The sequence below is a fragment of the Falco biarmicus genome, chromosome 9 (genome assembly GCF_023638135.1).
Source record: "Falco biarmicus isolate bFalBia1 chromosome 9, bFalBia1.pri, whole genome shotgun sequence".
Taxonomy (NCBI): domain Eukaryota; kingdom Metazoa; phylum Chordata; class Aves; order Falconiformes; family Falconidae; genus Falco; species Falco biarmicus.
Window position 1 is genome coordinate 23,634,516 of NC_079296.1, and position 22,473 is coordinate 23,656,988.

The window sequence follows — 22,473 nt, forward strand, 5'->3', positions numbered from 1 at the left end:
AGGACTTTGCTGGGCACCGGCGGTGCAGCGCGATGGCTGCGTGCCTGGGCTGTGCCAAGGGCTCCCCGGGTACCCCTGCCAGTTCTGCCACTGAAAATGCTTCAGAAAGTTCTTGCCTTTCTGCTGTCCTTCAGAAGCTGCCAGCTAGAGGGGGAAGACTTTTGAGTGTATCGGTAAAGATTTTTTTTGGGAAATCGAACACTGTGTTGTGTTCATCACTCTTTCCTTTTTGCAAAGGATTTCTTACTTTCATAATTGCCAAATGCAGTGCTGCGGGAGCGTCTAGGAGATGCCAAATGCGGGTAGACAGACCTTAGGCCGGAAGCTTTATATCCAGCTGAAGTGGAAGGATGGGTCCCTGCCCCGGCTGCTTCAGTCATCTGTATTCATCTTTGCTACAATAATCATTCCTGCAAAGCCAGCCATGTGCCTTCGGTACAGATGCGTGACTAATCCTTAAGTAATCGTTTATTTGGGGAATGTCACCTCTGGGTGTGCTATTTGTTGGTCCATAACGGTACATTTTGAAGGGAGCAGGTTGAAATAATCCAATCAGCATTTCCTGAAGGGGGATATGACCCCTTCCCCTTTTCTCTCTGTCCCCAGCAGAGTACAAGAAGCGCATGGTGTGCATGTGAAGAGATGGGAATGCAAGTCTCAAGGAGATGAGGGGTGTCTGAAGGCCGATTGCAGTGTGAAGGGTAGACTGGGGAGGAAACACAGGGTGAAACAAGGTGGGAAAAGCTGCTTTGCCTGGCTGTTGGAGCTGTCAGCTGTAGGGCAGTTAAGTTGCAGAGTCCTTGTTGAAGACATAGTGGGAACCATAACACTGTACCTCATGGTGGGGTGCTCTGTGGCTGGAGAACATCTGGGCTTCCATGTCTGAAGCCACGTCATGGCCACACTGTGCTGTATGAGTTACACACAGCACAAGCATTTCTAGTACTCCTGACATGTCTAGGTCGTGATTCTCTGGGGTGCAGAGTTCTCTAGTGCTAGTCCCTCATAAGGTTTGGTGGGCTGGAGGAGTGTAGCTGAGGCCAGACGTGTCCCTCCTGTTGCAAGCAGGTACATTGTGAAGGTCACAGCACAACCAGCTAGTCTTTATGGGTGCTGGCAAGCCTGACAGCTAAGAAGGTCTTGTTTGGAGTCAGATCCCATCCCAGCAACCCCCATGGAGTAGAGAACCTGCCTTCTCAATGGTTGTCTCCTCAACATAATGTTTCCACTTCCATGTACTGCTTAACTCCAGTGGGAAGAACATTTTCAGAACCAATCCCTCCTGGTTTTTTACTTTGCGTCTTTTTATTTTTCACATATAAATCAGCTTAGGAACTCAGCAGCTTGAAGAGGAGGAGGAGGGTGCCGAAAGTTCCTGGGGAAGGTTCCTTGCTCTGGCCTGCATCCCAAGACATGGTCTGAGTTGTTGGCGTAACTCAGGAAAAATTCAGCCCATTGCAGGACTGGTTGCTATGACACTTTGTAGATCACCGTGTTGGGAGCTGTTGGTGCAAGAGTAACCTACATTCTGCCTTGTGTCTGATTAAAGCCTTTTTGACAGGAACTCTATGTGTTTGGCATGAATATGGATGATTGGGGCTTTGCGAACCAGAAGCATCTCTATTCATCCAGTGGTGATGAAGGATAACTCCTGTGGGACAGCTCTGGGGTCATTATGCCTTTTAAGGAATAAGTTAAAAATAAAGCTATTTTTTATTCATCTATTGCTTCCTTTGGTGATAATACTCACCGCTTGCATGTTAGTATAGTGATGAAGAATTTCTAGGTGACAATTTGATTTGGAAAGTCAGAGTAAATGCTTCTAGAGGAACTGATTCCTACAAGATGAAGAGTGGGCTGGCTTTTTCCTCTGGTATAAGATAAAGAGGTCAAAACCAGGCATTTCCAGACAAGGCTGAGGGTATGCTCCTGCCCTGCTCACTAAAAACTAGAGGTAGTCAATGGGCCATTGATCAGTTGGCCCTGGGACATTAGATACAAGACAACTTTGCTAGCTTTTAGTCAACCTCCTTAACACTGCTGCAGGGAAAGAAAACAAAGCTGGTTCAAATGAGGACCAGGATCTGGATGTCTGGTTACAGGAGCATTTTTAGGGCAATGCAAATATTTCTTAAGGCTATTTTTTTGCATTCTAGTTGAAATTGCTGTCTAATCCTGTCTAGCATCTGGTGCTAGCTGGAGAAAGGAAAGGAAGAATGAAATGAAACCTCCCTGTAGACCCAGAAATTCATGTAAACCAGTTTTTCTCATCTTAAACAAGATTAGCAATCATTAAAAAGACAACTCACATAAGAGCAGCGCTGGGTTATGGTCATTTCCATGAAGTTATCAATATGTCCTTAGGCATGAAGTCTTCATTTTCAATGCCTTCTATTAAACACCAGCTCAACAGGGTCATCACAGTGTCACTGGCATTACGTGAATTGGTTACCTTTCCTAGCTGATGCTCATATTTATTTTTGGCTTTGCCCTTTGGCTTGCCTTTGGCACTTGAATTGTATTAACTACTAGCAATATGAATCAGTGCACAGGACTGACAGTCTTACAGCCACTCAGGCAAGCTGGAGATGTGCCGGATAAATAATCAAAAGTACTAATGAGGCTGCATAATGCTGGGGGCTTGCAGGGAACTTTCTTGCAATGTGGTCGTGAGTGTGACAGTTGTTTGAGAAGAAGAGGGAAAACGTTTGTTACAGCAGAGAGGAAATATGACTAGAATATTTTAAGTTGAGTGAGTAGCACCTGTGGTGTTGTTTAGATTTTCTTGCCACACAGTTGAGTGTGTTCATTATTTATGACAGCATTGTTGGAGCTGTAGTGGTATGAGCAGAAGGGCAAAATGATTTTTTAAAGAAGTTACAGCTCTTAGTTGTAACAAAAGCTATTACCATTATCTAAAAAACCTTATTTCATTGTTGCCATGTAGGTGTCCACATCTGGGAAGTGATTGTGCAAATTGTGGGAGATCATCGGCTTTTGAGGCTAGAGGAATTGTTCACTAGAGCATTGTGTTAAGCCATTGATTATTGGCTGGGATTTATGGCAACCTACTGACCTGGTAGGTCCACTAAGGAAACTGCTGCTTCTGTGCTTCGGGTTTACCAGGAGAGAGGAAAGAAAGGAGATGCAGAGCTCACATGCAACGTTGGGAACAAACTGTAGCAATCCTCAGTAACCTTTGCCACTGGAACCATCTTTCCAGATGTGACAGCACACTTTATGTAGGGCAAACAGCTTGCTATTACAAACTACCCCTGAGCACATCTTTCCTCATCTGGCCAGCCAGTTAATCTCTGTCTGTCCTTGGTTTTGTGCAGTCTTGCTGTAGGTCATGGCCAGGGAAGGAGGAGTGAGTGGGAAGCTTGTTCATTGCTGGCCTGTGCTGCAACAGACATCTTTAGCCTCTTCTAATCTGCTTCAATAAACTGGAACAGTTTGTCAGGTAAAAACCCGTGAGATGTAAGAGAGAGCAGGAGCACTTCACCAGTTCTCTGTAGGAACTTCTCATCACATTTTGAGTATTTCTGAGAATCCTTTCCTCCTCCCCCACCTTTCTAAATGCTGAATTTGCAATTATTAGCCTCCCCTCACAAAAACCCAAAGGTGTGCGATATTGTCCCTTCTCTCAATCTCTTCCATTCTGCAAGTTTTTCCTTCAATCACAAGGGCTGTCATCCCTTGCCCACCTCGCTGGGAGCCCACTGCAGTGCTGTGACTGCTAAATCCACCTTGGTGTCTCCATGTATTGGGAAGGAGCAAAGGACGTGACACATGGGACAGCATCCTTGGTCCTTCACAGTCCCAGCTGCAGAAGACCTGAATACCATTATGCCTGGCTGACCCAGGACATGTTGCCTTTGGGAGCACCTTGTGTAGCCCACACTAGTGAGGCAGAGCTACTGATCATTTGAATCCTCAGGCATCTTTTGCAGAACTCAATTCATTATGCTCCAGTCTCCAAAATCGTTAGTCAGCAGTGGCCATTTTTTTCAATTACGGGGTTTAAGGGATTATTGTGAGTCATTACTCGGAGGTATTTGTATCTGCATTGCTCCTGAAATGGTTCAGGTAAGGAGGTGGCACAGCAGCTGCACCCAGGATGGCTGGGTGCTGGGAGCACGACTCTTTCTTTTAGTCTCCAGGGCAGAACCGAAAGGAAAATGTGCCCTTGTGTTAAAAATTCAGCTAATTCCACAAGCTTTTCACTTTGTCTCTTGAGGGGTCAATTAAAGCTTCACGGTCTTTCCTGCCACACTGGCAAAAAACACCCAAAGAGCTTCATCTCTCCTTCCTTTGATTAACTGTGTTGTTATAAACAGGTGACGCTGCACAAGCAAGGGAGCTAATATGCTTTCCCTCCTAGCTGAGGTCCTGGTAAATGCATCAATTAGTTTAAATCAGTGCACCCCTGTAGCTGAAAAGGTGCAAAGCTGGCACACAGCTAAAATCCTGCAAGTCTCAGTGCTGTGAGGGGGCAAGTGGCCTCAGATATGGGAAGCCACCCCTGGGCACAGACTGCACACACGTGCTTGGGCATGGGCTTGCTGAAGCTGTTTACTGCTGCAGATCCCTCCCTAAGTTTAAGAGAGATTCTTGGCCTTTTAGTTCCATGAAAAAGATGCTTGTAGCAGGCATTTAAATTTTTATGAAGTGCTTGCTTTATTATCTTAATAAATCCTTGTTTGGTTTGCAGAATGCATCCCCATTGAAGTTAAGAGTTTATATGAAAATTAAAACGGCACTATATCTTCTTAATTAGACAAATGTATAGATAAAAAGAAACAAATGTCAGCTGGCAGTGGAATTTAGCTGTGCTGGGAGGGCTCTTTTTTATTTCTCTCTCAAGATGCTTGCAGAGGTTAATGCTGGTGCTGCAGGCATTCAAAGGGGCAGCAAAACTATCCCTTATCAGCAGGCAAAACACGGGCACAGCCCATTCTTCTGTGTTACGCATCTCATTCTTGCTGAATTATTTACTTCCAAAAATAAGTTACATAATTATTATCACACAAAAATTAAGCAGGATTTATTTTTTACAGGTGAACTGCCAAGGCTGAGCCCATGAAGCCTTTGCTCTTGCATATTTTTTAAGGTACACTAACTTACAGGCTTAATTGGCAAAAAATGGTGGGAGAATATTGATCACTGAATTTTTTATTCAGATTGTTTTGGCTTTCAGAAGCAGAACATTTCAGAAGCAGGTCATTATTATTTCTTCCATCTCCTAAAGACTGTAGCTGTAAATCAAGGGGAGTCATCCGATGTTCTCTACAAGACATATTTTTTAAATTTTTTTTTTTTAAGGACAAAAAGGAAATTTTAGCTGAATTGTGGGAATAGTTTTGTTCTAGCTCAGAGCTGGCTGCAGGGTGGACCTCAGGCTGCGTTTGCTGTCTTAGCTATGTATGGCAGAAGAATTTCTGGTTCTGAATGAAATTTAGTGGTAGAAACTACTGTGTTTTGAAGTAAACTCTTGCAGATGCTGGCTCTGATGTCCAGAGTTTCGGTAATTGGTTTTGTTCCATGTAATAGGTTGGGATAACTGCTGCTCTGCAGCACATCTAGTGCAACAGAGATGGCCCTCGCTGTAGGGCTCCTCATCTTCTTTCTTGTGTTGAGGTGGATGGAGACTTGACAGGAGGCATCAGCCTGGAGATCTCCTACCAAAGTTTTTCAAGACACCCCAATTCTTTCCCGGCTGTAGCATTGCTGGCTGCAGCAGCTATCTCCTCTCCCCTTTTTTCTTAAGCAGGCCAGTACACCTAAGAAAGCAGCGGCTTTGGCTTTGCAAGGAGCGCACTGGTTTCATAACCCTGCCCTGCAGCTGAGTCCTGGCAAAGCTGTCACTGCAGTGGCTGGAATAGGGATAGAAAGCAGAGGAACAAAACCATAATACAGAGTTTAAAACACTGCTGCCAATGACCTCTGCTTAAAAGGTTTTTCATCTTGATTTCTCCTGCTTCTTTTAAAACTTTTTGAATTAGGGAATTTTTTCTGCTTTTAAAGGGAACATGACAGACTCAAGAAGTCTTTCACACTTATCGAACAAAACCAAGACCATCAAAACAAACCCCTTGGTCAGGGCAGTCTCTTTGTCTATGGGAAATCACAGATGGGAAGTTGAAAGCAGTGCTGATATTGGCATGGTGGGAGGAGGCTTGCAGACTTCACTGTGCCACCAGGTGCATGGGTAAATCATCAGCCTCTTGGGAACTGGGACCAGTTCCACAAGCGCTGCGAATCTGTGGGCGCATCGCATTAATCTGCCAGCGTCTGGGTGCCCCTTGCTTTGCTGATGAGTTGGGTCACTGCCGTGCGGGTGAGCAGGGGCTGGTTACTGCTGTGCCTGGGCACAGTTCTGCTGCAGGACATGCTGCCAGCCTTGGGTGTGCATTTGGGTGGCAGCATAAACGTGCTTGAGGAAGTTTTTGCAGGACAACAGCCCAGATCAAATTTTGAAGCATTGAGCGGTGACTGCTTGAGCTGGGGCTGGGCAGGAACTGAATGTGTTTGCTGCCTGGGTTATCTGACCTTCATCTCCCCTAGGAAAGGCAGGATGGGACCAGAAGGCTTCCTAGGGAGAACAACCTTTTGGGGGAGAATTCCTCTCCCAGGCACACAGCAGCAGCCATCATGAGTTATGTTGCAAGTGTATCTTCCAAATGCAGAAATCAATTCTGAATATTTTATGGATTTAATTACACTACCCTGCATGTGATGCAGCAAATGGGTTATTAGGCTGCCGGATGCTAATTTCCTTCTAGGATGAGGACGTTTTTTCTCATGCTTTTCCTGCTTTGGATAGCAAAATATTGCATGCAAGAAGGCAAAAGTTCATGGCAGCATTGAACTAGCAGTGAGGCTCAAAGCAAGAGCTGGCAGAGCAAAAAGCCTCCACTCATTTCCAATACAGCTCAATAGCTGGGCCAGCAGCAGTATATAGATTTCAAAGGGCAGGGAGGAAGTATTTATCAGAAAGTCATTCATATCTGCTGCCAGATAGATTCTTCTGCAGTTCGATCCCTGGGTTTCGGTCTAACGCCCAGGACACACGGATGGGTGTTCAAGAGCAGATAATTCAGGCCAGGGATCCTACCTGGCCCTGCAATATCTGGTTCAAAGAAAGGGACTAAGCTTATTGCTGTGAGGTGCCACCAGACTCACTCTTCACAAGCACAGTCAAAGCCTGGATGTTGGAGCTACATGTAGGGCTCAATTTCTACCAGTGGAACAACAGCGGTGATACTACAGCTCTCACCTCCAGTCAGGGTCTGGACTTGCCTCTTCGTGCTTTCTAAGCTCACCTGCAGCAGGTCTGTTTATGCAGGCAGGTCTGCAAGTCTTTGAGAATTCAGGTCTAAGGAAACAACCAAGACGATATGAGTACAAACCAGAGCCTTGATAAAGAGTTTGGCTTTTCCCATCTAAGCCATCTGTCTTCCTCTCCCCTGGTATTTTTAACCAGTACTGATCTCAGCCATTGATCTCAGGTTGTAAGGCCTTGGCCTATCATCACATCAAATCTCATAAACGAAACAGGACTGAGCTGCCTTCATCTTAGCATCTTCCAAGGGAGTGAGGCTGGTGATTGAAGGAACCATATAGTCTCTGCTGAGACTGAACTCGAGGTCCTGGGCAGCCTGAGAGATGCTATGCAAGTGCTTACATTTGTTCTGAGATTTCCAGATGTTAAAACACATCTATACATCTTTGGGCAGCCATGGGCTAGGGGATCAACCACATCCCCTAGAGCACGGTCCATGCTTTTGGCCAACGTGTGAGTACTGGAGCTGCTCTCATCTCTGAAAGAGGTTATGCTGCTGTACTGAGCTGTTTAAAAGATCCATGTGCTGCCGTGGCAGAGGCTGTGTTTCAGAGGTCGTAAGTTGCACTTGGTTGAATTCAGAAGAACTGGTTACAGCTGGAAAATAGCTTTCCTCAGTTCCATCATTTATCAATGACAGAAAGTACACACATTCCACTTATCTTCTTTGGGACTGGATTTATAGTCTGATAAAGTCAATGGCAGCCTCTTCATTGACTTAAGAGGATTTTTGGACTAGTTTCTCAGTTACCACCCAGCACAGTGAAAGTATACTGCCTTTGCAACTCAAGGGAAAATAATCCCAGTTACACAAAATTTTACTCTCTTGAATGGTTTGCATTCCTTTTCTGGCACTACTTCCCATAACCATGCTGTCTTAGGAAGTCTGTTTTGTTATGGTGCAGAAGAGACCTCTTCTTCTCCAAATCACTTCCAAATACACATTCGAGTTGTGGTTTTTTGCTCTTCAGTGCAGCTAAAGGCTTAATGCATGTCAGTTTTCAGGAGATCTGCCTGTTCAGGACCTGCCTGGCTCCCTTTGTGAGTATTCTCTGTGGAGCAAGGAAATGACACTTTTGGTACAGCACCTCCCATAGCAGGAATTTCTGTGAAGTTTTGGGTTCTCTTCACTTTCCATTAAACCTGTGTGCCCTCATAGACCCCTGCAAATACTGAGAAATTCTGTGTGTAAATCAGGCATTTCTCATTCACCTCTTAAAAATCCTCAGTCTTTTTCTTTTTCCAAATGGTATTTTTTCAGGAGTTCCTGATGCTCATGTGTGAATTTGCTGTGCATTTGGAAGGTGAGTTGAAAAGCTTTTAGTTGAATAGATGTCTATCAACTCCCAGTCTGAGCTTCTCATCATGGTTACAGTGTTGGTGGTGGGGAGATTACAGAGAATATTATCAGGGAGAAAAACTGGGAAGTTTTGTGAGAAGGAGCCTGAACCAGTCTCTTCCTCCCATCCTTCTTCTTACTTCTGTAGGGCTTGCTGCTTTGGTGTCCATGGGAAAGCCCTGGTTATTATTTCTTACAAACAGGGAATCAAGGCAAGAGGGTGGTCTGGCAGCTTTCCTTATTCCCAGAATCACGTAACTTCTCTTGGGTGTAAAAGAAAAGATTGCATTTCCCTGTAACTCTTCCCCTCTGTTCATTGATCTCCTGTTGCAGCAGAGCCAGGGGAGAGGAACAGCTGCATTTGCATTGCTGCAGATCATCTTCTCATATCTTAAAGATTTTTCCATCCCAGCAGAAGAGATGATCTCTGTCTATGTTTATCTTTAATCTCATTCCATTGCCTATGCTTCCTTATGTGATTTCTTTAAGTGTCCCTTATGCTTATCTTGGAGAAATTTAGAAAAGCACGGAGATATCTGTGTGATGAGAAGGTGATGAGAAAGTGTGCTCTCAGAGGTACGTAGCAGGTAGGAAAGAAATAATGATTGCAAGATATGTGAATGCTATTGCTATGGGGGTCAGAGTTAAGGTTAATTAAATGTCTTCATTGTGCATTGTCTTCCCCTTAAGGTGTTTGAGAGCCTTGTAAGAGAACCATTAACTCTGAACAGCCAAGGTTTTTAATGAATATTTTTATTGATTTTGCTTGCAACAGGTTTGCTCTTAACTTACCTACAGGTACTCTTTGTGTATTTTGCCTTAAAACTATGTTTAAATTTCCCCAATTCAGTATTACTAACTGGTAAATTTTTAATCAGATATGGCATGTAAATATTCTTTCTTTTTAAGACAAAGCCAATAAAGTTCATACAATTCATTTTTTTTTCAATCTTTCTACAAACATGATATGAATAAAATAATCTGAAAATTACATGCAGCTAACTAATGTGGCTACTACTGAACTAGGCAATTAAACCATCTGAATATGAATGGCTTGATTATATGCAAAACTATATGATTTAGCATTTCATACACTATACAGGATTTCAGATTAAAAAGAACATTTCTGCATCTAGATAAAGATCTGAAAATTGTTAAGTCTCTTGTTTATAACCTGAATCTCAGTATAAGAGATTTAGACGGATATTAAGTATGAGCATTCGTGATTCATTTCTTCTATATGTATGAGCATTTCCTTTCAACATGCCTGCTTCTCAGCTTGCATGAAAACTGCTGTTTTGCTGCCATGGAAATGAGAAATTGTGAGAGTTAATGGAATGATGAATCTCCATTGCTTGAAGACTTTCAATCAAGGCTGGCTGTCTTGGAGAGTTATTGTTCTCATTGTAGGAGGAACCAGAGGAGGTAGTGACCTATGTCTTTTTTTAAGGCCCTTTTCAGGCCTTAATATGAAGTCTGTGATGCAAATTGCTTTTTTTTTTTTTTTTTTTTTTTTTATACTCAGTCTAGCCAGATCTTCTGGAGGTCTCAGCTCCTGCTGATGGTGCTGAATGTGTCTTTGGGAATGCTCTTGACCTGATAGTGTTAGAGTTCACTTGCAGCAATGCTATGGAACTCCATGATATTTTGGTTTCTCCCTTTCTGCAAATCTTCAAGCAATCGTTGTCCATGTTGGGACTGTGGGGCAGGTGAACTACACAGAGGTCTCCAAAGTCCTTGTCTCTGGTCCTCCAAACTGGGGATCCAGCTGGAGCATCCCTGCTGGATTCAAAAGACAGCTGGGCTGGGGGACAGGGTGTGTGCTGACACTGAGTTGGGGCGTAGGCTGGGAAGCTTTCCTGTGTGCCCCAGGTTAGTCACAATCATGACTTAAATACACTAGCACCATCTTCTCCATGCAGTGGTGGCATGTCATCTCCATGGGAGTTAGGGTGATGCAGACAGCTGCGTGTGTGTGTGGAGTGGATCCCAGGACGGTGCACGTGGCACATTCTACACAGGTATGTCCCTTCCGCACATACGGATGCACCTGAATCTGGAAGCAACTTAGTCCTTGAGGAAGCTCCTAGCACTCATAGATGGGGAGGCTCACTCAGAGATGTAGGGGAGATAGATAGGATTTTCTACCCGTACCTTTCCACTGGGACAGGGTGGAAAACCCAGGCTGGAAACCACCAGCTGGGTGCTGGAGGAACCCTTGGAGGCTGGTAAGTGTTTACTGCACAGTCAGCTGGTCCCCCCACCATCTGCAAAAGACTATATCCACTAGGCGGAAACATCTTTTGTGCTGGGCTGGCCTCAGATGGACACCCACTTCAACCTTATTTAAATGAAGCACCCATACTTTGAGTAAGGCTGAAGGATGAAGTAGTCCAACAAAACACAAGCAATTCTGTGCCCGCTGAGAGGGGATTTACTCAGCCACTGCTTATAAGGAGTGAAAGTCCAGTCTCAGGAACGATCACTGGTCTTGCTCGGTGTCTCTGGTCTACTTTCCATGAGTATCTGCCGCTGGCCACTGGTAGAGACCAGAAACTGAGGGAGACCAAATTGTGGTCTGAACTGTAATGGTGTCTCTAATATCCATACTGGGAATTATTTTTGACAGCTCATGTTTTACCACTGCTTGTGTGGGCAAAGATTTAAGGTTCCTACAGGTCGTGACTCATTTCATCTACATCATGTGATACTAAAATTCCAACTCTAATATGTAAGGTCCAAATGGTGTTTAGCAGCAGGTGGGAAATACTCAGTGGTTTGAATTCATAGCTCAACAGCTTCTTGGGAGTCAGCCTCATACTTGGAACAATGACCCTTCACGTGTAACATACGTGAAGCAGTGGATTGTTCACCTCATTAATAAACAGCTGAAGCAGGCAAACTGGAAGGGTTCAGCAGGCTGCATGATTTAAAACCTAAGCTGGATGTCCATGCTATTCTTACATTTGTCCTGCATCAGCTCACAGATGCCTAGCTTACAAGAGACTTAAGCTCGCTAGAGGTCTTCCGTGCCTTAGCACTGCTTGTTACTCATCTAACAAGATCTTTCAGGTCTCTGTTTTTACAAAAGGACATGTTCAGTTCTGCTCCTGTTCAAACAATCTATCAGCTCTGTGATGTAAAATACAACAGTACAGATCCGAGACCATTAGTTAAAGACATAAAAAATCACGCCCAAATTGTAAACATAAATTTTTGTGAATTATTTTTTTATCGACGCGTGTTTAGGAAATTTGCATATAGATTAAGCCCTAAATATACCAAATGTCGGTCTGTTTACATCCTGACACCTTCGCATCGCTGCTGTGTATGGATTGGGTTCAGAGCTGGAGCTCTTTCCTCGTTGCCTCCAACTGCAACACCGCAGCAGCGAGGGTTAAAAGCCACCCTTCCAGGCCACAGACATGCTGGGGAGGTGTCTGCGCTGCTTGGAGTTTGGTATGAACTTGTCAGAATTTTAATGTATCTTGCCTAAAAAGCTAATGAGCCTCCACCTGGAGACATATAACTGATTACAGGGTCAATTATTTCTCCTACCTGAACAGCTCAGTCCTTTGTTCATCCTCACTTCTATAAAAACAGCAGCAGTGACTACTCCTTGTCGGAAGGAGGTTATCTTTGCTGAAGGCATTCCATGGGTTTGTACCCCATACAGGCAAACAGCTCATTTCTTTTTTGCTTTGTCTTTTTTGTCCTCTAAATCTCATTTCTTGAGCATTTTAAATGCCTCCTCCCTCAAGGTGTTCTTGTAGTGGGTAGCGGTTCATCAGGATGGATGTATAGATAATATCGCTATCCTTGTCTTCACGGACGGGGCAGTATAATCTAATAGCTGAAGCACCCAAGGGGTCAAAACAGTGGGATAATGTAGAGTGATCACTTACTACTAAAATATGATAGCACTGAAGGAGAAAATAAAAGCTTGTGTAGCAAAAGAAGGCAGAAGGTTCATTTGAATTGTTTGGATAATGATATAACACAGCAGGAATATGCCCACAAAACCTTACTGATAGAGCCTGCCTGTCAAAGCTAAGGATTTGAAATCTGCCTTGAAGGCTTACTGTTTCCTGCTGCAATCCCCTTCTTCCATCTTTCTGTCTTCATCTGGAAAAAAATAAGTCAGGCTATGATTTGTCTAAATAAAGGTCGTGCACAGCGCCTGGCTGTGTGTGAATTCGGTGTCATTTGGATCTCCGGGTCACTAAAGCGAGGTTGAGCAGAGGTGACAGTTGCTCCTTGACTACCTGGAGCACTTCACTGCAGAATTTGGAAAGCAGAAGAAATAGAGAGAATTCCCCAAAATGTAATAACTAATTTGTGAATTTCAGTTGATGCGTTTATTCCTCCATTAGTTTGAGGGCTCAGTTTTTATGGGCACTTTTATTTTACAGAGTACCCACCATAACATTTTTCTTCCTCTCCCTTTTGCTTTATTCCCATGAGCTGAAGCCAGCCTGTCAGGGGTGACCAGGGTCCTCTCCAGTTCAATGGGGGCAGAATTAAATCAATTCTACAACGAACTGGGCAGGGCTGATGTCAGCCTGTTCTGTAGGATGATACCAGGATCGCCGAACCATGGGTGATAGGCTGCAGTTAGCATCTGCCTTGAAGTCACGCAGTAAAGATTAGAAGATCTGTGTTCCCTGTGAGGGAACAGGATCTGAACCCTGATGAGCCACATGGTGGTGAAGGCATTAGGATCTCCACCCTGCTTCACAGGAATGTAAAAGTCACTTTTGCCTTGCTGGAGACTGGAGGAAAGTATATGGTCCAGGCAATAAGTACTTTGAAAGAGATGCAAAGGAGTTTTCCTTGCTTGGCTAAAACATCCATCTGAGGTGGTAACTACCCATGCCTGACTCTTGCAGGCAGCCAGGGAAATGTCCCCAGGTCTTCAGGGCAGCTGTGAAATGAAAACTTTCTCCTAACATTTGATACATTCCCCTTATTAGTTGCAGCCCGGTGGCCACTGTCAAACACATATTAATTACTCCTCTGTTTTTTCCTTTTTAGCACCTGCAAGAAGCTTTTCCCTTCCATAAGCAGCTCTTTATTGACCAGCAGTTTGTTATTGATTTCTGTATTCAATAAGAAGTGTGGTAAATGGGGACATTAAATTACTCTAGAGCTCTCATTTTTAAGAATGCAAAGGAAAATAGGACACTATGGTGTGTTTTGCTAACACATGCAAGGTAGAGGGAGAAAGTTTGCTGGGGAGGGACTGCCAGAAGTTTGTCTGTTTTGGTTGCAAACAGGCAACATTTGGTCTGTCACATGTGTGAGTACCTGTACATATATGTGAAGTGCAGCTTTTCCTCCTGAGAACTGGAAGTTATTTCTCATTTGAAACCCAAGTCCATTCATTCTCATTTGGATGAAGAATTCATTGTGAGGCCATATTATGATGTTCCTTAGGCAGAACTTTGGGAACAGTCCCTCAGAATGGATAAATGTGCACTTAGCTGTGAGCTGAAGGCCTGGGGATTGGATCTTGGCCACATGAAAAGATTGTGAGATGTGGGAAGTGGTGGGATGCCCAGGTTTCCAAGTCAGTGACCTCAGCTTTTGAGAAGCTCCTCATTTCAGCAGATGGCTTTAGAGTTCTTGCAGACAAGCGTCTTGAGGTTGAGCATCCTTCTCTGCTAGAAGTAAGTGTATAGTGTGTATGATAATTTGCTTATACACAGCTTGCCCTGACCTACAACAAGCATGAAGTAGCTTTAGAACAGGCATGTGTGGTTATAACCTAGCTAGTGAGGGTGAAATTTGGTGTGAGGATGAAGGCAGGAGGCAGGTTAAGTCACCATGAAAGTAAATAAGATACCAGTCCCTTTTGTACACTGGGCAAAATGAGGCCTCTTTTTTCCTGAAGTTTCCTTTCAATGTGATTTGCAGTCCAAAGTCTCTCTAAGTGCATCTGGGCTGGGCTTGGTTTTCTGTATGATTTTTTTTTTTTTTCTTCAAACAGGGAGATGAAAACTGGGTCAGGTAGTGTAAATGCAACTAAGCAATCTGGTCAACGGGGGAGGGCAACTGCAGGACTGGGCTGTCTCTGGAGGTTTCCTTGAATGCATGTCCCAATAACTTTATGGCCAGAGAAAGAAAAAAAAAAAAAAAAAAAAAGGCATTGCTTTACATCTGCTTGACTTCTTCCCTTTTAGTGCTATAATAAATAGATGTGTGACTCCTGATTCTCCGTCCGTGCTGGTGGAAGTCAGGACAAATTGATTTTGAGCTCTGTGGAATTATGTGGGGGTGGAGCTGGGGAAATTAGATGTTTCTTTTTCTGCCTGCTCTGCTCTACTGTAATTCTCCCCAGTTGCTGGATGCTTGGCTATAGGTTAGGGAACAAGCCATAGTGACCTGGCTTTGCTGCTGCTGCTCTCTTGTCTGCAAAGAGAGCTAGTACGGCTATGCTGTGAGTACAGCGTGTCGGCTGCTATCCAGCTGTGTGAGCTTCATATAGCAACTGACTTAGCCTATCGTAGGTACACGCATTTCTAAACAGAACTAAATGTTGGCCGTGATCATTTATCCCAGTGGCTCTGAAAAGTGCCTAGCACAGTGCTGTTGGGGTAATGACAACAGGAAGAACCTGTCCAGTGGGTGCCTCTGAACAGTGACGGTGCTGAGCCTGTGGATATATGAGCACTTTGCTCACGGTGCTTTGTTAACTGGCTACTCCCATCCAAAGTTTCACGGGCACCTTTCCTCTCTAGGCAGCTACATTTCCAGGAACACAGAGGTGTCCCAGTGGCAGGCTTTGGAGCAGTTCTGGTGGTACCTGAGGAGTGGTGGGGACCATGGTTGCAGGCATCTGCCCAGGTTGCCAGTCTCCAGTGGTGCACACTGCTCCGGTGTGGCTCTGCCCAGGAACAGCCTCTGCTTTTTGGGGGGTGTGTGATGCCATGAGAAGGGCAGAACAGGGCTGAGCAGGAAGAAATTTTTTTTTCCAGGCAACCTCTCTCTCTGCAGCAACAATCTCTGCAGTCTGAGAGTTCCTCAGCTCTAAGCTTGTGAACGACGCTGTGTCTGCAGTGTCGCATCAAGTTGGGATTTGAGCACGCTGAGGGTCAGACTCCCCTGTTAGCTACCCCACTTAGGTGCTGGATTTGGCTTTGCCCCAGTGCCTCAAAGGAGAAGGAGGAGAAGTGGGGAGGAACTGGGTCAGACTGGGCTCCCACTGAATCCTCTCTCCAGGCAGTAGGGATGCAGGCTGCTGAATTCTGCCTTTCCTGGGCACAGACGGTGAGGCACCAGAAGCAAAACTGAAACCCATCTGAAGCTGTAGAAACTGAACCTGGCAGACCTGAAGGGAGGAAAATAATGGGCAAAAGCCTGCTCCGTTATTCCTGTACTACGTGGTGATGGGTGTCGTGGTGGGCTATTGAGAGATTACTGGGACTGAGCTGCCCTCTCAGCAGGCGTTGAACCCTGTATGCCCAAGGTTTGCCTTGGCAGTATTTGGGGTCTGGGGAAGAAATAGTGGGTAGAGGGTTACACCTCAGCTACTCCTTTGGTCACCAGGAGGGGCCCCATACAGCCACGAGGAGGGAAAGGGCTGGGGCTCCCATGGCAGCACCACTGCTGTCATGGTGGTACTGGTGGCATGGGGAAATGTCTAGCTCCCACTGATGCATCCTCTCGCCCTGGAGGCAGCTGTGAAGGGGGAGAAACAAGCCACAGTGCCTGGTCTCGAGAGATGCCTGTGCTTAGCCCAACGCCTGCACAGAAGTGGGGAGAAAAAGTGGGCCTTGTGCCCTGGCACCTCCACAAGCTCTGCAGCCCCAGCACACTTTAACCCTCCCTCCGGCAGCTTGCACCATGTCTCTGTCTTTCCTGAATGAGCAGGGACCTTGAGTCTCTTGGTCCATTTGTCCTTTTTTATGAACACGCCAATTCACTTAAAATTCTCCCACACTATCTTCCTCCCAGCTCTCGCTCGGTCCATTTAGTTGATTGCCGCATACTCCTGTTAGTGCTCTGTTGGGCTGCTGATGTATGTTTAGTAACTCTCCATAGCAGACTAGTTCTAAAAACATACAGTGTTAAGAATTTTTGACACAGCAAGCTGAAAAGCCAGGGATACCTATTTCAGGGGGAAGCCCTGCTCTCTGCCTCCAGCCCTCTCACTGACATGGCATGATGGGATTGACAATAGAAATTTTTGGTCCGTGTCCCTGCATTAAGGTTAGTTAAACAAGGTTGGGTGGTGGTGGTTTTTTCCCCCCCAGTTAATTATAGTTTGGCAATCGTGCTTTGTGGTGATTGGAACAGTTCTGCATATAATAGATGTACTCAGGTAATTACCGTGTCTGTTTAAAAAGGCCTCATGGACAAATAAATTTCCCTTTCTCATTTTTTTTCCCCTTTCGGAGAGGAGGGGAGGAGAGGAACGCTGAACAAACAGTGCATGTGTTCCGAAAGAGCCCTGACATATATCACACACAGGCACACAGAGGGGCAGGTCTCCTCTCTCCTGCGCTGTGGCAGCATGGTTGGACCCAGGATTCCCACCCTGCAGTATCTTCGCGCTACAACTGCGCTAAGTAATAGCAAAATCTTTTAATGGGTTACGCTTGGTGCTTTCGTTATATGAACCCGTCAGGCTCTATCTCCTTCCCACACATATCGTGCTGTTTTACAGCTTTCTCATGCCTTGGGTGAGAAAAAGCTTCCTCTTACTTTCAGCTTTGGCTGGAGAACTCTTTTCTCCTGCCCTGGCAGCTCTCCCCACACGGCAGCTCCCTGCCAGTCTAGGGGCAGCCCACGGTGCCCAGCGATGAGGCTGGCTGTGGCGAGCGATGCTGGAGGCTGCGCTTGACCTGGTGGCAGCGGGGGCACAAGCACAAGGGGCTGGGTCTGCAGGCACTAAATAGGGTCAAGCTGCACGCTGCTCCTGCCGAAATGATTGCTCTGCTGGTGGTGCAGGGAAATTGCTCCAGATTGGAGTTAAAAGCGAGCGAGCTCCTTACTGCTGTGGGAAGGAGCAAGTGCCTCGCTGGCCAAGGTTACCTTTGAAAGGGTCGACCCCCACCGACAGGGGCTTGGATCCGGTCACATTCCTATCGTGTGGCTAAAAGGCGCTGCTGAGTGACAGCAGTAGTTATTCGCAGAGTATGCTTTAATACAGCACCTCGCTTATCTTACACCTACTACCTGTGGATTGCCAAGGGAGTGAATCAACCACAAATGCTTCCACTAATTAACATAATATGCCGTTTTCTACATACAAGATAACCATAGATCCAAAATTTTACATCTGGGGCTAGAAGGAATTGTTTGCTGGATTTCCTTACGATTAAATTTCTAGTCTTGCAGTGTCCTTAGGAAAAGGAATAATTATAAGAGGTCATTTGTTAAAAAGGGTTCATGCATATGATTAATTTATTGCACTTCAGCAATTTACCACCAGATTTCAGCTGGAAGAGGAAGACTATTTGCATGTCCCTAGCCCTAGGCATATATATGGGGCTAGGCTAACATATTATTTACATGACAATATATTTCTGTAGGATGAACTTTCAAAGCAGTAGTGAAAAAGCCAGAGATTTTCATGGAATTGCTCATATTTTTGCCAAGCCTGTGCTATTACTGTACTGTTATTCTATTACAGAGCTCAAACTGTAACCTGGCAATATTTCCTAAAGGTGGTAGTACTGCTGTTGGAGTTAACTTCCCTGGAAGATGCTTTTCAAGTTGTATCTTACTAGCAGATAAGGTTCTGCCCTAGCCCACTTGAACTCCTCGGGTCAGGGCAGCCCTTGGAGCTGCCAGGAAGGCCGGGAGCCACCAAATGGTTCATTCTCGGTGGACTTGGAGCCATATTGATGTCAGGGAATGAGAGACATTATGCATTTCCAGCTGATAATTTTTTGCCTTTCAGAGTGTTGATTGCTCTTATGTATTTATATTGCAGCAATGATTAAATACCCCTTAGTACTAGGAGGTGACCCAAACAATTTACATTCTAATAAGTAAAACAGAGAAGAGGAAATATGGTTATGCATCTTCTACAGATGATGAACTTACTCATAGCAAGTTTAAGTGGCCTTTCCACTATCATGCAGAAAGTGAATAATAAGCAAGAAGTAAACTAAGATATCCAGAGCCTCAGGCTGGAATTTTAATCACAAGATCATCTTTCCTGGTCTAGTTCATCCCCAGAATTAAAGAAACTTTGGCTAGTACATTTAGACAGGTCAGGACAAATTTGTCCTTGTCACTCTGTAAAGGGAAATATTTACACTCAAGGGCTTCCCTTGTATAGGGAGGAGGTGGCTTGGGTAGGAAGAGGAATCTCAGCGTGGGACTTTTTGCATCCTCCTCCTTGAATTTCTCATACAGGAAAAGGAAAAAATAACCCCAGCTCTGCAGGGTTCTGCCTTTCCGTTCTAAGGATTAAAAAAGTAGCAATGTGGGGTCCTTACAAATTGGTGAGGCTTAATTTGTTGGACCTGCCTGTGGCCCCACAGGGTGGGAAGCCCTGACCTGAGCGTTGGACAGCCATGGGCACCAGGGCTCACGAGCTGCCCTCTGCCTTGCTGCAGGTCTGCAAGCTATTGTTGCTCTAGTCATCTTTCTTGTGCAGAAGGACCTGTGCTTCCCAGTAGAAAAGTACTTACCGGTGCCTTAAGCCCAGATTGTTGTTCTTGTACTGAAATGTCATCAACAAAACATGGGTCAGAAAAGACTTCTTAGGTTATCCTGTAATTGCTGCCTTTGGAAAGACCATTACTGGATGTGGTAAAAGCCAGGAGAGGCTCTCTGTCACCTTTGCTCCTTTTGCCATGTCCCCTTCAGCAACCAGGGGAGTAAAGTGAGAGTTTCATTCACTGACAAGCAAGAGGGTGGGGAAGCCTCAGGTAGAACCTTTCTGGGACTCAGCGCAGCTGTAGCTTTTCAAGCAGTCTGTAAGATGTAGAACATCTTCTTTTGAGCTTTTCCAAGCTTGACCCAAGTGGGAAGCGTTGCTGATGTAAGGACTTTTTTACTGGTCCTCTGACAGTGCTCATACCAGTTTTTATTATGAAATAATTTTGCACCATTTTGGAGTTGACTGGAGTTAGAGCAGGACGTCCAGTAGGAAGGTGTTTAGATTTGATCCCAGCTGGTGAAATAAACTACATCCTGCAGTGTCAGAAATTGCTTGCATAAAAAGCGCTGCCTAGGGCTTTCTGTTCCACTCTTTGGGCTGGAAGGCCAAGGAAAAGCATGCACAGACGTGTGTGTGTGTGTGGCTGAGAGGACTTTGCAGAGACAGGGTTGAGTTCTCAAGGGTTGAGAGGTGGCCCCATGCAAACCTCATGAAGTTCAACAAGGCCAAGCACAAGGTCCTGCATCTGGGTCCGGGCAACCCCCAGTATCGATACAGGCTGGGCAGAGAATGGATTGAGAGGAATCCTGAGGAGGACTTGGGGGTGTTGATGGACAAAAAGCCCAACACGACCTGGCAATGTGCATTTGCAGCCTAGAAAGCCAACTGTATCCTGGGCTGTATCAAAAGAAGGGTGACCAGCAGGTCGAGGGAGGTGGTTCTCCTCTTCAGCTCTCGTAAGACCCCACCTGGGGTACTGCATTCAGCTCTGGGTTCCCCAACGTCAGAAGAACATGGACCTGTTTGAGCAAGTTCAGACGAGGCACTAAGATAGTCAAAGGGCTGGAGCACCTCTCGTAGGAAGACAGGCTGAGAGAGTTGGTGTTGTTCAGCCTGGAGAACAGGAGGCTCTGGGGAGACCTTATAGCAGCCTCCCAGTACCTAATGGGGGCTTGTAAGAAAGCTGGGGACAGACTTTTTAATGGAGCCTGTGGGGATAGGGCAAGGGGCAATGGTTTCAAACTAAGAGAGGGTAGATTTATATTGGGTATTTAGGAAGAAACTCTTCACTGTGAGAGTGATGAGGCACTGGCACAGGCTGCCCAGAGAAGCTGTGGGTGCCCCATCCCTGGCAGTGTTCAAGGCCAGGCTGGATGGGGCTCTGAGCAACCTGGTCTAGTGGAAGGTGTTGGACCTGGGTGATCTTTAAGATCCCTTCCAACCCAAACCATTCTGTGATTCTCTCATGGTAAAGACTCCCAAGGACTTTCTTGCCAGGACAGTTACCAGGTCTTGTTCAGTGAAGTCAGTAAGGGTTGCTAGATGGCAGTGGCCTTTTTTTGCTGTAAGAAATGCTTGCTTCCCTGTTTATTGCTATTCATTTTTTGTGTAGCAGAAGCCAAGTCAATTAGTTAGAGAAGGCCAGCAGCCTGCTGGGAAATCTGCAAAGCTAAAACCAGCGTTAAGAGAGTACTTAGATAAATTGCTGAATCTGCGCTCATTAACACATAACAAAAGTGCTTAAACATGAGTTTAGGCATGATAAGCTTAAGGGACTTGTTAAATAATGTAAACTCTAGGATTTCACAAGCTCTGTCTCTGGAACAAAGATGACTGTGAAGATACCAAGTAGACAATTTTATTAAAGTTTGTTTGTTGCTTAGTCTAGCTTGTATCAGTCAGACTTTTTCTTGAAATGAAAAAGAGAAAGAAATTTCAGGACCTTTTGATTTATATTTTTCACACTTCAGAGGCTAAACATCCATTTTCTAAAGTAAAATCTTGCCTTTCAAAGCAAAGTATGTGAAGAAGAGAAAAACCTACAGTCAGGATTTGCCAAAATCTTTTGAGGGCATCATAGAGCTAATGCCAGGCTCAGTGGTTTTCAGTTTCCAGTACAATTTTGCGGATTGAGGAAATATGAATAGTTCAGAGATGTTTGAAATCCCTGCATTATTGTATTGGTATTTCTTCTAAACCAGGTCCAAGACCCCTGTAAGCCTTTCCTCAACAGACAGGGATGGTCTGAGGTCTGCAGTTATGAGCAGATACAGAGCAGCAGAGCTGGAAATTAGGTGGCTCTGTTGGCTGTCAGCATAAGCTTGTGTTCAGTGCAACAAGCACATTCTTCTCACCTTTTTCTTGGGAAGGGGTATCCTCATCTGACCATGAGCAAGAGGATCAGAGTACATCATTGTCCAGAACACTTTACAGGTAAAATGCTCTACTTACTGCTGTGGCTCCTAGGGACTAGTCAACCCAGGCAGAGCCACAGCTGGGGCTATAATCCAGGCAACTTGTTTTCAGGCCAGCAGGTGCAGCCAATGAGGCATTCACGGGATTAATGATAAAACAAGAAAGGACCATTAAAGGCAGCACATAGGGAAAGTCTACAGGTTCAGCTGGCCCCTTAACATTAGTATCATGATAATGTTTTGCACCTAGCTTCTGGGGCTATCAAAAAGGTATGCAAGAGAAGTGTTGCCAAGATAAGAAAAAGAGACAACAGAACTTGCTCTCCAAAACACAATGAAACAGCTTTGAAACATAATGAACCAGCAAATATGTTTGTGCATATCTTCCAGTACTAATGAGCATCCTCTTGCTTGCATGTTTCTCTCATAGTCTTACCTCAACTACTTACATGATGATACAAGGCCTCGTCAGGAGGGAGGATCACACAGCAGTTGGAAGTCACCATCTGAATCTCTTCACTGTGATAGATTATGGTTCTGAAGTTAAGAAGATATACTCTAACAGGCATGTGCCTTCATTTTAACCTTCAAAATAAATAAAACACAGAGTAATATTCATAGGCTTGCAGGTTTTATCTTATTTCAATTACCTGTGGTACAAGAAAACCCCTCTGCCATGCACAAAGCATGATGATGTACCTGCTCACGATCAGAAGAAACATTTGTCTGTTTCGTTTCCCCAAAAGCTCATATAACA

General features: G+C 45.0%; 1 long non-coding RNA gene across 1 annotated transcript in view; it reads left to right on the top strand.

Moving 5' to 3' along the window:
• Positions 1-22,246, top strand: part of LOC130155603 (uncharacterized) — a 38,651-nt gene extending 16,405 nt beyond the window's left edge. The window contains exon 4 of the long non-coding RNA XR_008824123.1: positions 22,147-22,246. This is a non-coding gene — a long non-coding RNA (uncharacterized LOC130155603). The remainder of the gene's footprint in view (positions 1-22,146) is intronic.
• The last annotated feature ends 227 nt before the right edge of the window (positions 22,247-22,473 follow it).